At 41.6% G+C, this 15,327-nt stretch overlaps 1 protein-coding gene across 12 annotated transcripts in view; it reads right to left on the bottom strand.

Annotated features, from left to right (window-relative positions):
* CUNH4orf50 (chromosome unknown C4orf50 homolog) overlaps positions 1 to 15,327 on the bottom strand; it is an 85,978-nt gene that overhangs the window by 34,555 nt on the left and 36,096 nt on the right. The gene's annotated exons all lie outside the window — the stretch shown is intronic.

Below are 15,327 nucleotides of genomic sequence, written 5' to 3'. Positions count from 1 at the left end.
AAGTGGAGAAGGAAACCAGGAATGACAAGATCTGGGATGGACTGACTGGTAGCAAGTTCCTAACAAAGTGGTTCTTAACATGTAACTAAGTGGTGGGACTCCTTCCCATGGAATACTGCTAAGAGAAAAAGTTTATATGGGTTCAGGAGAGCCTTGACAACTTAAAATCCATCAAGGTTCACTGAACAAACAGAAACCAACTCTGCTCCAGGAAATCCTTGAGCAAAAAATGATGAAAGCCCTGGAGAGAACCAGTCTGTCCCCGTCTCTTCCCCAAAGTATCTGCTCTCAGCTGCTGGCTCATTTTTAATGGACCTTCCTTTTCTGACAATAAAGATATTTCTATCCTATCCACAAACAAGTTTCCTTTCTCTAAGCATAAGAAAAAAAACCCAACAATCTGGCTATTTGACTTCACCACTTGTGCTCTAGTATATGCCTACAAAACACACGAGGAAGTAACTTTGCAAGTAAGAATGAAGTCAGTTTTTAGGACATTATGCCTTACAGCAATTTGAATGCTGTACCTTATTTGCTCACAGGATTTCCATGTCACAGTGCCAGCAGGTGTGGGGGCACCACAGGCACAACGTGCACAAGCTCTGTCCTGCCACAACTCAGCAACAGCAAAACCACTTTTGGCAGCAGTAGCCACTGTTGTCTCATAACTAAAAGATCTGAAAAAGGCCTAAAATAAATTTTAATTATGCTGCCCACTTTAATAACTCATGAAGGACAGAGGTATTAGCCAGATCCAACTGCTACACATCACCAGGACTGAAAAAGTCATGATCTGTCTGGATAAAATCTTAGAGTGCACAAAGAGAGCTCTAAGTGCTCTGGCGAAGGAAGGACATTTCAGCTGGCTGTTAAACTTGTGTTAGCTAACCAGACACTGCTTCTGTCTCATTTAAAGATTCTTTCAGAGGAAAAAAAAAAAAGGAAATCCACAACAGCAACTGAAAATGACACAGAAGTAACCAACATCAGCTCTCTTTATGGGAAACCAGGAGTTGCATTTGTCACAGCTGATCTCATGACAAGGCTCTCAGCTGCAAACATGTTGTCTTAGGACTTCCATAGGTGACCAAACAAAATGAATGGGAATTCCAGCCTAGACAACATCTGTTTCTTCATCCTGACCCCCTCTCTCCCTCCCCCAAGATGTCCTTCAGCACTGGGCCCAGCCAGGCACATGTGCTTTCCCATCTGGGTCAACCCACCTGAGGATTTCCAATTCTGGCCGTTTGCTGTGGAGGGACAAATGCCTCCAGCATGGTGAGACTGAACTTCATATGAAAAATATTGACATTGACTGCCTCAGCCATGAATTCTTGAAACTCTGGGGAACAGAAGGAGGCTCCACTCTTCCCCCTGTTCTCCCCATTTTGAATAGCCTAATGTATCACATGACATTTTCTTCTTCAAATGTCTCTCTAAGAAATCTAATAAAAACTTGGTTTTCTCCCTTTTAATTATTACGTGAGCAGCATATACACAAGGCAATCCAGAAGCAGGGTTCACTCTTGTCCTAGGGTAATGTTATGATGCTTGTATCCCCATTCATGTGTTCTGTTTATGCTGGATATGATGTTCTGTGCCTTTAAGACTGGCACTGAAGAGTGAAAGTTTTGTTTGGGTTTTCTTATCAAGCCTGGCGGGACACAGAGACGGGCAGTAATTAGTGCTGCTTTTGCTTTTCGCTTTGCTCTCTCGCTCTTGCTTCTGCTCATTAGCTAGTTTAGCTAAACAGTCCAAATTTCTTCCTGGGCTGTTTCTCCTTTCCTTTTTTCAACCACCTCGAACCTGCTCCTGACTGGGACGTGGGAACACCGAGAGTTTTCACCCTGTTCCTGCAGCAGCTGCCCCAGTGCCGGAGGGACTGATAACAGAGCGACCACCCCCGAGAGAGATTTTCTGAGTTTGTCATCTTTTTCAGAGTGTTGCCATCCGGTATTGTTCATTTTGTGTGCTGGGGGGTGCTGTGCCTGTTAATAAACAGGTTCTTTCCGCTTCTCCCCGAGGAAAACCCTTCCCAAACTGGCTGGGGAGAGGGGCCATGTGGGTTTGCTTTCTGGAGGGGCCCTAATTTGGAAATTCTCTACCAAATTTGCCCTAAACCAGGACAACTCTGAATATTATTTCACTTATTTTGTTGAAAATGCTTAATGCAAAGACCAGTTTGGAGAAAGACAAGCAATTACAGTACCTATAATTTTTTCTGATATAGGTCATTTAGCAGTATATAAAGCCTTCCACCCCTGAAGGAAGTTTCCCATATTCTCACCAGAAATCATGTTTCTGGCTTTAACTATGCTTTATTGAAGAATTAAATGTGTAATTATGGAATTAAGTGCTTATATGATTTATAAAACATAACCATCAGAATTGAGAAACAAGGATTGACATGCAAATTTTGTCCTTCCTAAGACACATTGCCTGTTTATCTCTTAGTGCTTCTGCCTTGACACAACTTCATCTCTTTTTCCACCAGTCTCCGCTTCTGTTTCTGGACAGATTCTTGTTTCCATTGTTTCTTCTCTTCAATCTTTTTCCTCTCCCTCCTTACCTCCTTTAAAATGAGTAGGAAAGAAACCTCTACCCAACTCAGCCCACTAACCTTAAATCCTTCATGATTTCACTGTGGTTTGTGGACTACATAAATAATGAGGCTCTCTGTCACCAGAAACCTGACCAACACTCTTTTTCATCACCTTCTGTCACACAACAGTTATGAACACCCTTGAAGGAGACAGACAGCCAAGCCACATGGAATCCTTTGTTTCCAGCTAAATCCTTTGTTTCCAACCACAAGAAATTTCTAAACTTCTCAGCAGAGAGAAGATCTGCATTGCCTCAGTGGGAAAACCTTGTTTTTGGGACACTGGTGGGTGAGGTCTGCCAGGGCCCCCCTTCCCACATCAGATGCAGACTGTGAAAGAGGCAAGAGCCTTCCCACCAGCTGCCTGGGACATGGCTCTGCTCACTGGTGCTGATTGCTAAAGGTCAGAACACGGAAAAAATCAGATTTTCTGGAAGTTAGGAATTGTGTTTTGGATTGCATATCCCAAACATGAGTGTTATGGCCTGGACTCACTTCAAGTCCACCATATAAGCAGGCAGAGCTTGCTCTCTTTCAGGTCACCAACAAGTAGACAGGACAAGGGAAATTAAGGAAAAAAAAAAAGGCAAGCATTGAAATCCAAAAGCCATAACTCACTAATTAAATGTTAGACTGACAAGGCACTGAAATCCTCTGAGGACCAGACCCTAACTCCTAACTGAACTTCAATTGATTCAGGAGAAGCCTCTGTTGAAATGGGAGTATAATCATCCTCAAACTTCTTTAGATCACAAGTACCTCCAAGCTGGAAGTCTCAATTTACAGCTGTTTAATAAATATGAAAATTAGTAAAAATTCCAGGTGCAAAATGCTAAGAAGCAATTGCTGCTAAAATCACAGCTCTGGTACTAAATCAGTGCATTTGGAAGCCATCTGTGCTCTTACAGATCTGATTACAGGTGGCAATTTTGCTGATAGTGGCATATGATTATCAGTGGCAGCAAAAAAAGGCTGTTTTAACTCTGAACTGTTCTGTGGTGAATCTGCAATCAAGCTGTCTGGGCACAGCCACAGCAGACCAAAAAAGAGAATAAACAGTATCTATGGCCTGCTAGTAAGAAGAGGATGAAGGAAGTGCCTAAACCACCAGGCACTGATTCATACCCTTTTCCTAAGTTTTGCACCTTTCCTTGGCTCCAGGCAGACACAATATCCCATTTCTGCAGGATTCCATCACATGGGTTTGGCAAAGGAAAAAAAAACCTTCACATTGGCTTTTCATGAAGAAAATGGGATTGTCCTCTTAAACTACAAATGCTCCTTCTTGCTTTTATGTGCAGAGATATTGGAAAGAGATTTCTACACTTTTCCAAAGGTTGAAAATGCTTGATGTGTCCAAAACAAAATATGATGCAGAGAACTGAATCACTTTTCAAATAAAAATATTCCAAGGAAAAAGCATCAATGCCTATGTGCTTACTGCACTTGGGTACCTCATGACATTTTGGGAGGGAGGGATTCCTGCTGGAATGACTGTGCTCAGCCAGGCCAACAGGGAACCAACCTGTCTGCCTGCCCAGGGTGCTGAAGGGAAGCAGCTCTCAAGTTTTGCCTCTAGTACACGAACCTTATCAAAAGTTAGTAAAAAATTATACAAATGCACAAGATCCAGTAGTCCCAGGGCAGTGGCAAAACCACAGCATTAACCATTGTCACCTCATTGTACTAAGAAAACAGTTTCTTTTGGTTAGCCAGGATGACATTACGATTATAATGATCCTCTCAATGTTTAGAGTATTTCACTGTTCCAGAGGGAGAATCCTGAGGTGGAACTTGCTAAATTTATGAGCAAGATTTCATGACTTGGATCCCACAATAGCCTGGAGTCACGCTTGCAGACTTCCATTCCCCCAGCATGGTCAGGCCCAGAGGAACAATGATAATTCCAGCCTCATTACAGCTAACTTGGTTTCTGCTCCAACAAGCAAGGCTTCTTTTGGTTTAGTAAATTAACTAGTACCTATCTATACAGAATAATGGCAATCTTTCCACTCTCTTACTGATTTCTGGAAAAAAAACCAAAACCAAGAATATTTGACCCATATCCCAGCCCACCTAAGAATTAAGGCTTCTTAGAGGATCTAAAGAAAAATGAACAAAATGTTTGTAAATGTAATAATACATGCCCATATGGAAGGAAAAGCTAAACTGTCCTTTTCTGTGAAAGAAACTCAACAGATTGCCTAGAAATAGGCAGCTCCCATTCCCCTTTTAAGGGAAGAAAATGCCATCCAGATGGAAATTATCAAATGGATCAAACAGCTACATTTTATTCCCAAATGATCTTTGTTCTACTTATCACTCATTACACCAGGAAAATTATTTTTCCTGCAGCCCAAATATAGTAAAAAGAGTATTATTTATCATATGCTTGTTCAAAATACTCTGTATTGAAGGTTTCCCTGATGAGATATTGATCTTGACACACAAGAAAGGTGAGAAGAAAAGTGTCCTTCCTAATGAGAACATTCCTTTAAGATCTGTGGAGTCTTTTAATTCCCATTAAGCCTACACTGTCCTGGCAGCAGCTGGATCTGAAGCCACTTTCTGATGCCCAGGGTGATGAAGTGCCCCTTCAGCAGCCCCATCACTTGCCAGGTTTTAAAAAGGGGAATGCTACCAAGTCCCAGTGAAACCACACTGAGATTCTCCTGCTAGTTTCATTTATACTGTCCAAAGGGTAAATACTTCAACTGTAAATTTGCATTGAATAAAACCTAAATTTAAAAATCACAAAGAATCCTCATCTTTGACCCTAAGTGATTATGTACGGCATGTATAATCAAATTCAATATTTTAGGGGGAATTTTCAAGGATATAAGAGGTATTTGTTACCACCTAAAAGAAAGGCAATGAAATCTGAACTCCTAATTTTTTCTTATGACATTGAAAAATTTCTGTAGCATTTTATGTGACAAAAACAATATTTGTTTAAGCCTGTCCTCCTATAAATTTATGATTATATATAAGGATAATTACCCTATAAACTCTAGTTATTTAATTATAATATGATCTTTTAGCCAGAAAACCGACAGCAGCACAAATACAGTTTTATGTGAGGACATAAAATGTTTAACAGCTGTGGCTGACTGACAGGACTAGATCAAGAGCATCTAATCTAACTGGGCCATGTAACACTACCTTTTATTTCACATTAATCATTGAACACGAGTTCAACTGTGTCATAGATCGATCAAGTGGGCCTATAAATTAGGCAATAAATTAGAAGTTGATTTTTTAATGGTGTGGGCACTAACAGATAACACTGGGTTCAGGTGCAGCAATCCAAAAATACAAAGGATCCCACAGCTCCATGAGTACTGATAATCTAGGAGGAATTCAACAAGCAGTGTCAGATATTTTGTAGAATTCTGTGAACTGGTAATTAGTCCCAAAACAGTCATTCTGAAGTGGGAAGAAGCCCCCAGTATTAAGCTTCCAGAGTATGCAGCTGAGACATGCAAAACAATGTATTGCTACAACCTCTGTTCAACTGAGAGCTCAAAAGTACTAATTCATAATAAATTGCATATCATGACATCTCTAATAAAACTTACAGACAGGAAAACCTCTTCTGAGAGAAAAGCTAGGCTGGAGTAATAAAATAGGAATGTTTCTACATTTTAAAAAGGGTCAGATTTATCCACAACAGAAGTTATTGCTCCCAATAATACTGGTAAGGCAATTGTCTCACTCATAACCTATTTATCCTTAAAATTTACAGGGCAGCCCAGTACTGCAGAAGACAGTATGCTTATTTCAAAACAGACAAGGAGTGTTTGCTTTCATGCTAGAGTTTAGAATTTTTTTCCTCCCAAGGACCATTATTAAATTGAAACAAAGCCTTCTTTTCAAAACGGTTTATTAAAGTGAAAGGTATGTCTTGACAATAGCATAATTCTTTCCCCAATATTCAGTTTGCCAGTGCAGAGAGCAGCACTCACTCTTAGCTGACATGTCATCTTCCTTGGACCTGCAGGACTCTGAGCAATCACTTTTCATTCAGGAGCAGCAGAAACCATTTCCCTCCTTCACTCTGCAAAGCTCCCAAGGAAGCATTCCAACAAGGAACAGCTTTAATAGCACCTTACTTAGGACACAGAAATTAAGAAGAACAACACAAAAGAGGTCAGAAGCCCTCTGAAGGAAACACTTGTGCTTAGCTGATTTCCCAGGAGAATGGCAGTGCTGCAGCCACTAATCCACTGCAGAGAACTGCCCCCAGCTCAGGCTGAATCCATGTTTGAATACACCATTTTATAAGCTGCTGTGTCTGTTCTGCATTGTCCTCTTTTAAACTGCTCAAGAGGAGGCATACACAAGTGCAGAGGAGTGCACATTTTGCAGATAAAGAACAATGAATCTGGCTTATTACCATGCAAAAGCTCCCAAGCATTAGCACTACACCTGGCATATGCTCAATACCTCACTTGATGGATGCTGCTTCTGATCTCTTGGGGCCTTGAGAGAATCTGTCAGGTCAACAAGGCTTCAGATATACATGCTCGGTTTCATTTCCTGTTTAATCTAGTTATAAACTGGTACCTAAATATTTTACAGGGAATCCAGAGTTTGAGACCATAAATTAAGACAAAACTATACAGCTAATCCAAGCTGTAAGTACAGAGAGAAAGTCCTTAGGCTTTCAAAAATTCAAACAGAGCCCCCAGATAGAACAACACAAAAGAGAGGTTCCCAAGTATCAATGGCCCTTTTTCTCTTCTGTGAAGACTACTCTGGTGTTCAAAGCAGTCACCTTGGACTCGAGGAAGACTGCAAGCCTTTGTCCTGCTAAGCACAACCAGGTCACCACCACGAGACCTTGGTCACTCCACTACTGAAGTACCTTGGGAGGGAATCACCTCCCCTTTTTCCTGCAGCGTGGATTTGATACCTGAGGTAGTTCCATTCCACTCATCTTTATAGTCAGTGAGTTGAAAAGGCACCTCTAGAGTGCAGATCATCTTGCCTATTTTAGACCTACATTATGATGAGATGAATCCTGTCCTGTAGATCAAGAGATGGTTTCTTTTCATGATGGTAGGGACACCAGGAGAGTAACTCAGACTTATACATGTCCCAAGGAATGCCACTCCTTGGAGCATGACTTCAGCTTAGCTCTTAAACACATGGTAACCAACTCCCTGCCAGGGGGACAGACACCTGGCAACCACTGCTTGAAGCTCTGCAGTGTTGGCTGAGCTGTAAGCAATAAAGAGCTAAATTCTGTAGCCTAATAAAGATGTCTTGTCACCAGAGAAGACCAGAAAATGTTAAATCAATTGTCTGTCCACATGAAAAAGTCAGTGCAAATGGCAGTCTCAGAGTCATCTCCAAAAGGGACAACAGGAATTGCTGTTCTGGGAAAGATGCAGGTATCAAATATAACAGAATCACAGAATTACACAACATTTTGAGTTGGAAGGGACCCAGCAGGATCATAGAAGTCCAGCTCCTGGCCCTGCACAGGACAGCTCCAAAAATCACACCACATGTCTGAGAGCACTGTCCAGGTACTTCTTGAGCTCTGTCAGGCTCATTGCTGTGACCTTTCCCTGGGGAGCTGTTCCAGCGCCCAACAACTCCAGATGAAAAACCCTCTCCTGACATGCAGTGCTAACCCTCCTCTGACACAACTTCAGGCCATTCCCTTGGCTCCTGTCACTGTTACCACAAAGAGCTCAGTGCCTGCCCCTCCTCTTCCCCTCACAGGGAAGCTGTAACTGCAGTGGGGTCTCCTCTCAGTCCCCTCCAGGCTGAACAGCCCAAGTGACCTCAGCTGCTCCTCACACAGCTTCCCCTCAAGGCTCATCATCATCTTTTAGCCCTCCTTTGGACACTCTTATTGCTTTATATCTTTCTAATAATGTGATGCCCAAAACTGCACACAGGATGACAGCTGATCTTGCTTCCACTGCTTTTTTTGCCTTATGGCCAAAGGAAAATCCCTGCTCAGCCAAGACAGCCTTCTGCCTCATCTGATAGACTTGAGACATTTAGGAACTGCCTGCTCCTGTGCCCTTAGGAGGTGCTGCTTAAAAACTGACCAGCACAGATGGACCCCAGCATCTGAACAAGCTCTTTCTCAGGGAACCTTACTCCCTAGTTCCCTGAGCAGTCAGGAGTCTGCTCTCCTCATGTCCAGGACTGAGGTTTTGATGGCACTTTCCCTCCAGTTTAAAACAAGTGATTTTAAACTCAATCACTTACTGGCTGCTGTGGCCAAGACAGCCACCAATCTCCACCTCACTCAAGGCCCTCTCTGTTAACAAGCAGCAAATCAAGGAGAGCATCTTTCTTAGCTGCTTTTCTTTTTGCTGTCATTCCATTGCAAGGGTTCCATATTGCCAGAGTTTCATACCTCCTTGATGTTTCCTGTAGGCAGCTCCTCTAGGCACTGACTCTTCCTTGTCCTCACAGCAGCCAACTGACTCCAGTTCCCACCAATCCACTCTGTTATAACACTCTTCTCATTGGCTACAGCTGTGGCCTGTTAACATCAGGCCTGTTCCTAAGCTTTAGTAATTGGCTCAGCTGCAACTCTTTAGGGGGTAAGATTACTTTCTATACTACCTTTATTTACCTATATTCTATTCCCCTACATCTTATGATTTAGAGGAATCTCTTCATTTCTCAAAGATCAATTCATCAGTGTCTTGGCCAGGCTAGGCAGCCTATAGCAGACTCCTACAATGACATCCACATTATTTGTTAGCAAGTAGTGCTTTTTTTCTGGCTCTCCAGAGCACCATCACACAAGGTACTTTCTGAATTAACCTGATTCAGTCCATGTAACAGACCATGATTCCTGTCCACACCAGCTGCAGCTTTCTTTCTTAGGTTTCAAAACCCTGAAGAGGTCATGGCCTTCAACATGCTCTCCAACACGCACTCAGGGCCAGCCACCTGCTACCCACCACTAATTCTCCAGAATTACTGCACAGCCCCTTCTGTGGTCATCTGCTCTTGGAGCAGGCTCATTGTGACAGAAATGGTTTCTGGTTATGCTCATCAGGATATGTATGCTCATAGGATACAGACATTACACTTCTGCCTTGCAAAATGATGAGACATTAGATCATTTGGAGCTATATAAAGTAAATTTATTATTTATTTCTGCCAAGCCCAGGTACTTCAAATGAGCCTGTCTGCTCATTCATAAACAGTCATTTGCAAAAGTTCTACCACCCACAAAGACCACAAAAGGTCTTTGATTAACTGTTAATTCAGGAACCACATCATATTGGTGATTATAACTAGCACAGAAAAGGCACATAAAATTGTAAGGGTGGCAGGGATGAGCAGAGCCCAGTCCTTTGCTATCCACAAAGTACCTAAATTAAGGAGTACATTTTCTCCTTTAAATTTTCTCTCAGTTCCTCTGAGAGACAAGAACTGGATTGTGTCCCCAAGCAAAGCTCTCTGTGCAAACAGTCACAAATTATCAATACGTTTCAGCTAGGCAACCTCACCATGAGATTTTAAAGCCCATTTACCAGAAGGGACTTTCTGTAGCCAGCTGGAAATGGAGATGTGACTGCTGAGAGACAGTCCCCAGCCCACAGAGGGAAAGCAGGGAGGCAGCACTCAGCAGATGGTGGGGGCAAGGGACAACCACATCCTCCCTTTTTAGCTGCAGCTTTCAGTGAGGGTGAGAAAGAGTCACTCTCAATTTTCAGCCTTGGAGCCACATTATAAAAACCAGCAATGTGCTCCAGGTGCTTCCCCTTCAAGGAGGCTTTGCCAGCCAGCCATCCACTGACAAGCCACAGCACTTCAAATTCCAAATTTTCCAAAAGCAGTTAATACAAGGCCAACCAAAATAAACTCCCAGCAATTCTTTATTGAAATTCCCCTTTGCTCCATGTTCTTACACCATAATATAAAACACAGTGACTAAGCAGAACAGGTATCATCTTAATTTCTGAGTAATCACTGATTAAATACTGCCAGTAACCCATGAAAAAAGAACTCACTTTCCAGCCTTAGATATTTGACCTGGTTCACTAATGGCTTGAACACACAGTGTCAGTGCCTGGGAACCAGGCTCACAGCTGCTCTGGACCACCAGGCTGAAACTGAGCTGCTCCTGCACCCAGCTGAACCTGACCCACCATCTGTAACAGGATCCTCAGGCTCTTTTTCCTTTCTTTTGCTTTTTTCTCTCTTTTCTTAAATACCTGCCTACTTCAGAAGTCATAGCTTTTTCTCTCAAGAACTTTCCACACTACATTAAGATTTCCAAAGGCAGATAGTTTACATTACATGAAATATGACAGTGGCCACAGTCCAAGAGCCCTTTAACAAGGGTGCAAGTCAGTCTGGCTCCCACCACAGGAGTTTGACATTTTCCCTAGGGGTGCCTCACTCCCACTCAGAAAAGGCTCAATGGTTTGTGCAGATAAAAGCAAAATTGTGCTAACAATATTTTATGCAACCACTGATCTTTTTTCCCCCTCTCTTTCAGCAGCAAAATAGACAACGGGGAGCTGAGCTGCTGTAGGACAAAGTGTCCCCTGCTGGCCTGGTCCCACTGTCATCTGCATTAGGGCTGGCATGTGGGGCACACAAGTGAGTGTCCTTCCCATGGAATCTAGTTTATTTGGAAAGGAAAAGACAGATTGATACATACCTGGATTTTTAATCTGCAGTGTAGTCAAGGTATAACCAGAACTGCCACTGCATAGTCTTAGTTCCCTCTTAATTTAAGGTTTAAATTCAGTCTTTAAAATAAGAATTAAAGAAATGAGTCTCTACTCTTGTCCTTAATTGTACTTGCAAATCCCAAGACAGAAAAAAAACCCAAAGCACAAAACCAAAAAGAATGATCTGCAGAAAATCACTTCTCCCTATTATTTTAAACCATATTTATTTATGCCAAACTGCATGCAATTATACACATATATATGTGTATATATATGCACATAAATATTTTATGGACATTTATATGTAAATGAACACATTGTTCTATGGTTCACCATTACCCTGACTGATAGGATGATCACAGCCAGATAGACTGCTGACAGACTGTATTCCTAGCTAAATGTAATAGGCCATTCTTTCTGAAATATCTGATTTTCTGTCCCAGCCTTTGTTGCTCTCCTCATTCCCAAGAACAAGGAATTGTGAGAAGGATGGACCTAAGTCAGTGCTTCCAGGTGCCTGACCTGATGAGAATGCATTTGGGCAAAGAGATATGTGAGGTCCTTTGGTTTAATCAGGCCTTAAGAGGGGTTTGCACTGTAGAAATCTTTCATGCATTATCTGGTTTTAATTAGGGGTTTTATTATCCATCAGCTTATGGGCTCAATGAAAAGACTGTTACTGAGAAGGTACCAGATAGTGCTTTTACAAATCAGAATTGCTAATGAAAAAAAAAAAAATATATATAAAGAGGTATTCTTAGGGATTTAATCATGGGCAACTTGGTTCTGTTCTCACTCCTACAAATACCAGTCCTGAGGATGAAACTGAGTGACTACAGACTGAACATAAGACCTGATTCCCAAATTTCCTATGGGAATGAAAGCTTTCCATAGCACAAGGCAAGCAATACATGGGGAGTGGCAGGCTTCACAAGCAACCCTTCTGCATTTCCTACAAATGTTTAATATACAGGACAACCTAGGATCCTGGCATCTTTTACCTGAAAGAAATTGAGATTTGTCATCCTCCCTACTTCCCTGTGCCTTCCCAGCCTTCTCCAGCATATCAGTTGTCACAGAGGGATGGAGAACATGTTCCTCCCACTGATTCTGATCAAACCATTTCTGTTGTACACATTTGTAAGATGTAATGGGCAACTTTACCTTTCTAACTTGCATGATGAATTCTTTCTAGTTAAGTGAGACTGCATGCACAGCTGAGTGCAGACAAAATACAGGGCAATTTACCATTAAAAAAATATACTATGAATGCTATTTTCCTGAAAAATCAGAGAAGTAGTCTAACACAGGAATTGCACTGACTAAAGAGAACCCTTTAAAATATGCATGATCTGTCATTCTAGGTGTTCTTTGCATTTGAACATAAAAACTGGCATTACATTCCCTGTTTATGACTTCACCTACCAGAGAAGAGCAAAACAGCTAAAGCACAACTGCAGGAGGATTATTAGTTTTCTTTAATTTCAGGAAAATGCTCATTTAGTGTTGGAAGAAAGTGATGGATTTTTTTTTCACCTCTTGCAGGAGAAAGGCTATTCTTTCCAGTGGTTTTTCATCCTCAGATTCCAATGCCTCCCCCATGTGGGTACTGACTACTCCACAGTACATTTTTAGTCTCAGCTACAAAATGAGTTTCCTTTTTATGTTTATCTCTCACACAGCCTTTAGAAAGCACTATGCACTATTTCAGGTTGCTACTTCTATGTAATTCTATTTCTAAATAATACTTCTGTTGAAACTAGAGACAAAAGATATAACTTTGCTGCTAAAAGAGATATTTTGCTTTCAGTATTAGGTAGCTCAAATCTAGAAAAAAGAACTGGGCAAATATTGCCTGTATATATTAATAAACATTCATTTGACACTAACTATTGATCCCAGAAAACAGTTTTCTGTGCTGTTTCAAACAATATCTTTGGGAGAGGAAGAGTCTGAATGGGGAGCAGGCTCAGTGAGCACCAGTCAACAGGCATCATGCTGTCATCCAGCTTCCTTCCACGTACCCTCCTCATCCAGTACAGATAATGCCATTCCACTCATGCAGGTCCATGGATAGCAAACAGCAGACCACAGGTGGCTCAACACAGGCCAATTCAGATTTACTCTGCAAGCACATGGCTACTGATCCCCCTCAATATAGAAAAAACCCAGCAAATAGTTCACAGAATAAGGGACAAAATTAATTATCCTGTATAACTCACTGAGTAAGCTGAGATTCCCACAGGACCTCAGCTCAGCAGGACACCAATAAAGAAACCATCTGGTCTGACACTGTACATTTTGGGTCAGGTTCCTATAAATGACCATGTTTAAATAATTTGAAGTTCCTTGTTTGATGGTGCAATGTACCCTTTTATCTTCTTGTAAATCAACTAGTGCATAATTATTTGGTATGATCTTACTATCACTTCTCATTTGTCCATTCAGTAGTGGGAAAAATGGAGTAAGACAGAGGTTTAAAGAGGAAACCTTTAGCTGACTCACCTTTTCCAGTGCTGCTGCATACAGCTCTCCAAACTGATTGCTGCTAATTTATTGCCATTCCTCCAATGTAGTGTCCAAACTTCTGCATTTTTAATTAAGAGAAATTAAAGGCAGCTGAAACAGCTGGCCAAATGGTAACTGTGGTGTCTGCACATCTTTAAACAATGCTTTGTGGTAGGAAGAATGGATGTCTTAAAAAATTAAAACCACAAGGGGCTACAGAATTTTAACTGAAATCTGTGATTTGTGAAGCAAAGCAGCGAAGTGCCAGCACAGAATCCATTTGCTGGATGAATTGCTTGAGTCCATTCTGAATTATTGTGCTTCAATGCAGGTAATATCCTTGCAAATGTCTTTTCTTCCATCTACATCTCTGTGTCTGCAGCCCTTGTTCAGGAAATTATTAGTTCCAGCAGGAGGAAGAATGGGGCCAAATAACCTAATTAGCTTAAAGTGAAGCCTGAACACTTAAAATAAACCACACTTATCTGTGATAGAAAGAGACTGGACTGACAAAGGCTTAATTTCATGGAAAGTCACCATAGCCCCAAACAAAGTAGATTGCTTCACTAGGGTAACAAAATGATTATCATAGTATCACAGAGTATTATTATTAATATCCTTATTATTAGCACACTTCATGCATTATGATCTGACCTCAGACTGAACTGGCATGCCCTGTATTTTACTGTCAGCAAGATAAAGCTCCAAGAAGTTCTCACAATGGCTAATTCTTAAAGCATCATTTTATCAATGTAACAGTTACCATGTTCAATAATTACAAGAGGTTTTGCCTATCAAAATATCTTAATACTTGACAAGGCAGCTGATGGCTGGATAGCAGGTGTATCTGTCTACAGAGCTCTGGCCAGGCATCAGGAAGAAGTGAAAGACACATAAAAGCAAAGCCCACATTTTGGAATCTCACTGGTACCTCCTGCTTAGGCAGCACTCAACAGCATCACTTCCAGGGACTATTTCCCTTGGCATCTGGGATGTGCTTTCTAAAGCTGTGCTGGATGAAGAGCAATTCAGTTCCTGCTGTAATGCTACCTTACTGAGCAACTGAAGGCAGCTTTCCACAATAAAGTGTGAGCGTGGGCATTAATATTTCATCAAAACCAGGCATTTTATTTCTGGCTCCCAAAAAACAAGTAGTAACATACTATGAACCAGCTGGGGTAATCAATGGAGGCAGAGGAAAAGAACAGCAACCATGACATGCATTACTGTGTGTGAATGCCCTTTTCTAATAAAAGTGATGAAAAATACAGAATAATGATAAAGATGCAGGAATAATGGGTGTTTTCCAAACGTACAAACTCTGGTGAGATCACAGTGTAAATCAATATTTTGTGGAATTTACAACCATGCTCAGTTAAACTTCCCAGAGCCAGCCAGCATCAGTGCACCCATGCCCCTGCACAGACACACTGTTCCCTCCTCCTTTTCACAGCCAGGATGCACCCAAGGCTCCTGCAGCCCAGATCACAACTATTTCTGAGCCAGAATGTGAGGAAGTGCTGTCCTGGCAGTGCCAGCACTGCTGGCCTG

Source organism: Agelaius tricolor, unplaced genomic scaffold (assembly GCF_023055355.1).
Source record: "Agelaius tricolor isolate 1412-34295 unplaced genomic scaffold, bAgeTri1.0.p SCAF_24, whole genome shotgun sequence".
Classification (NCBI taxonomy): Eukaryota; Metazoa; Chordata; class Aves; order Passeriformes; family Icteridae; genus Agelaius; species Agelaius tricolor.
The sequence above is the reverse complement of the archived record's forward strand: the minus strand, read 5'-3'. Positions and strand labels throughout refer to the sequence as shown.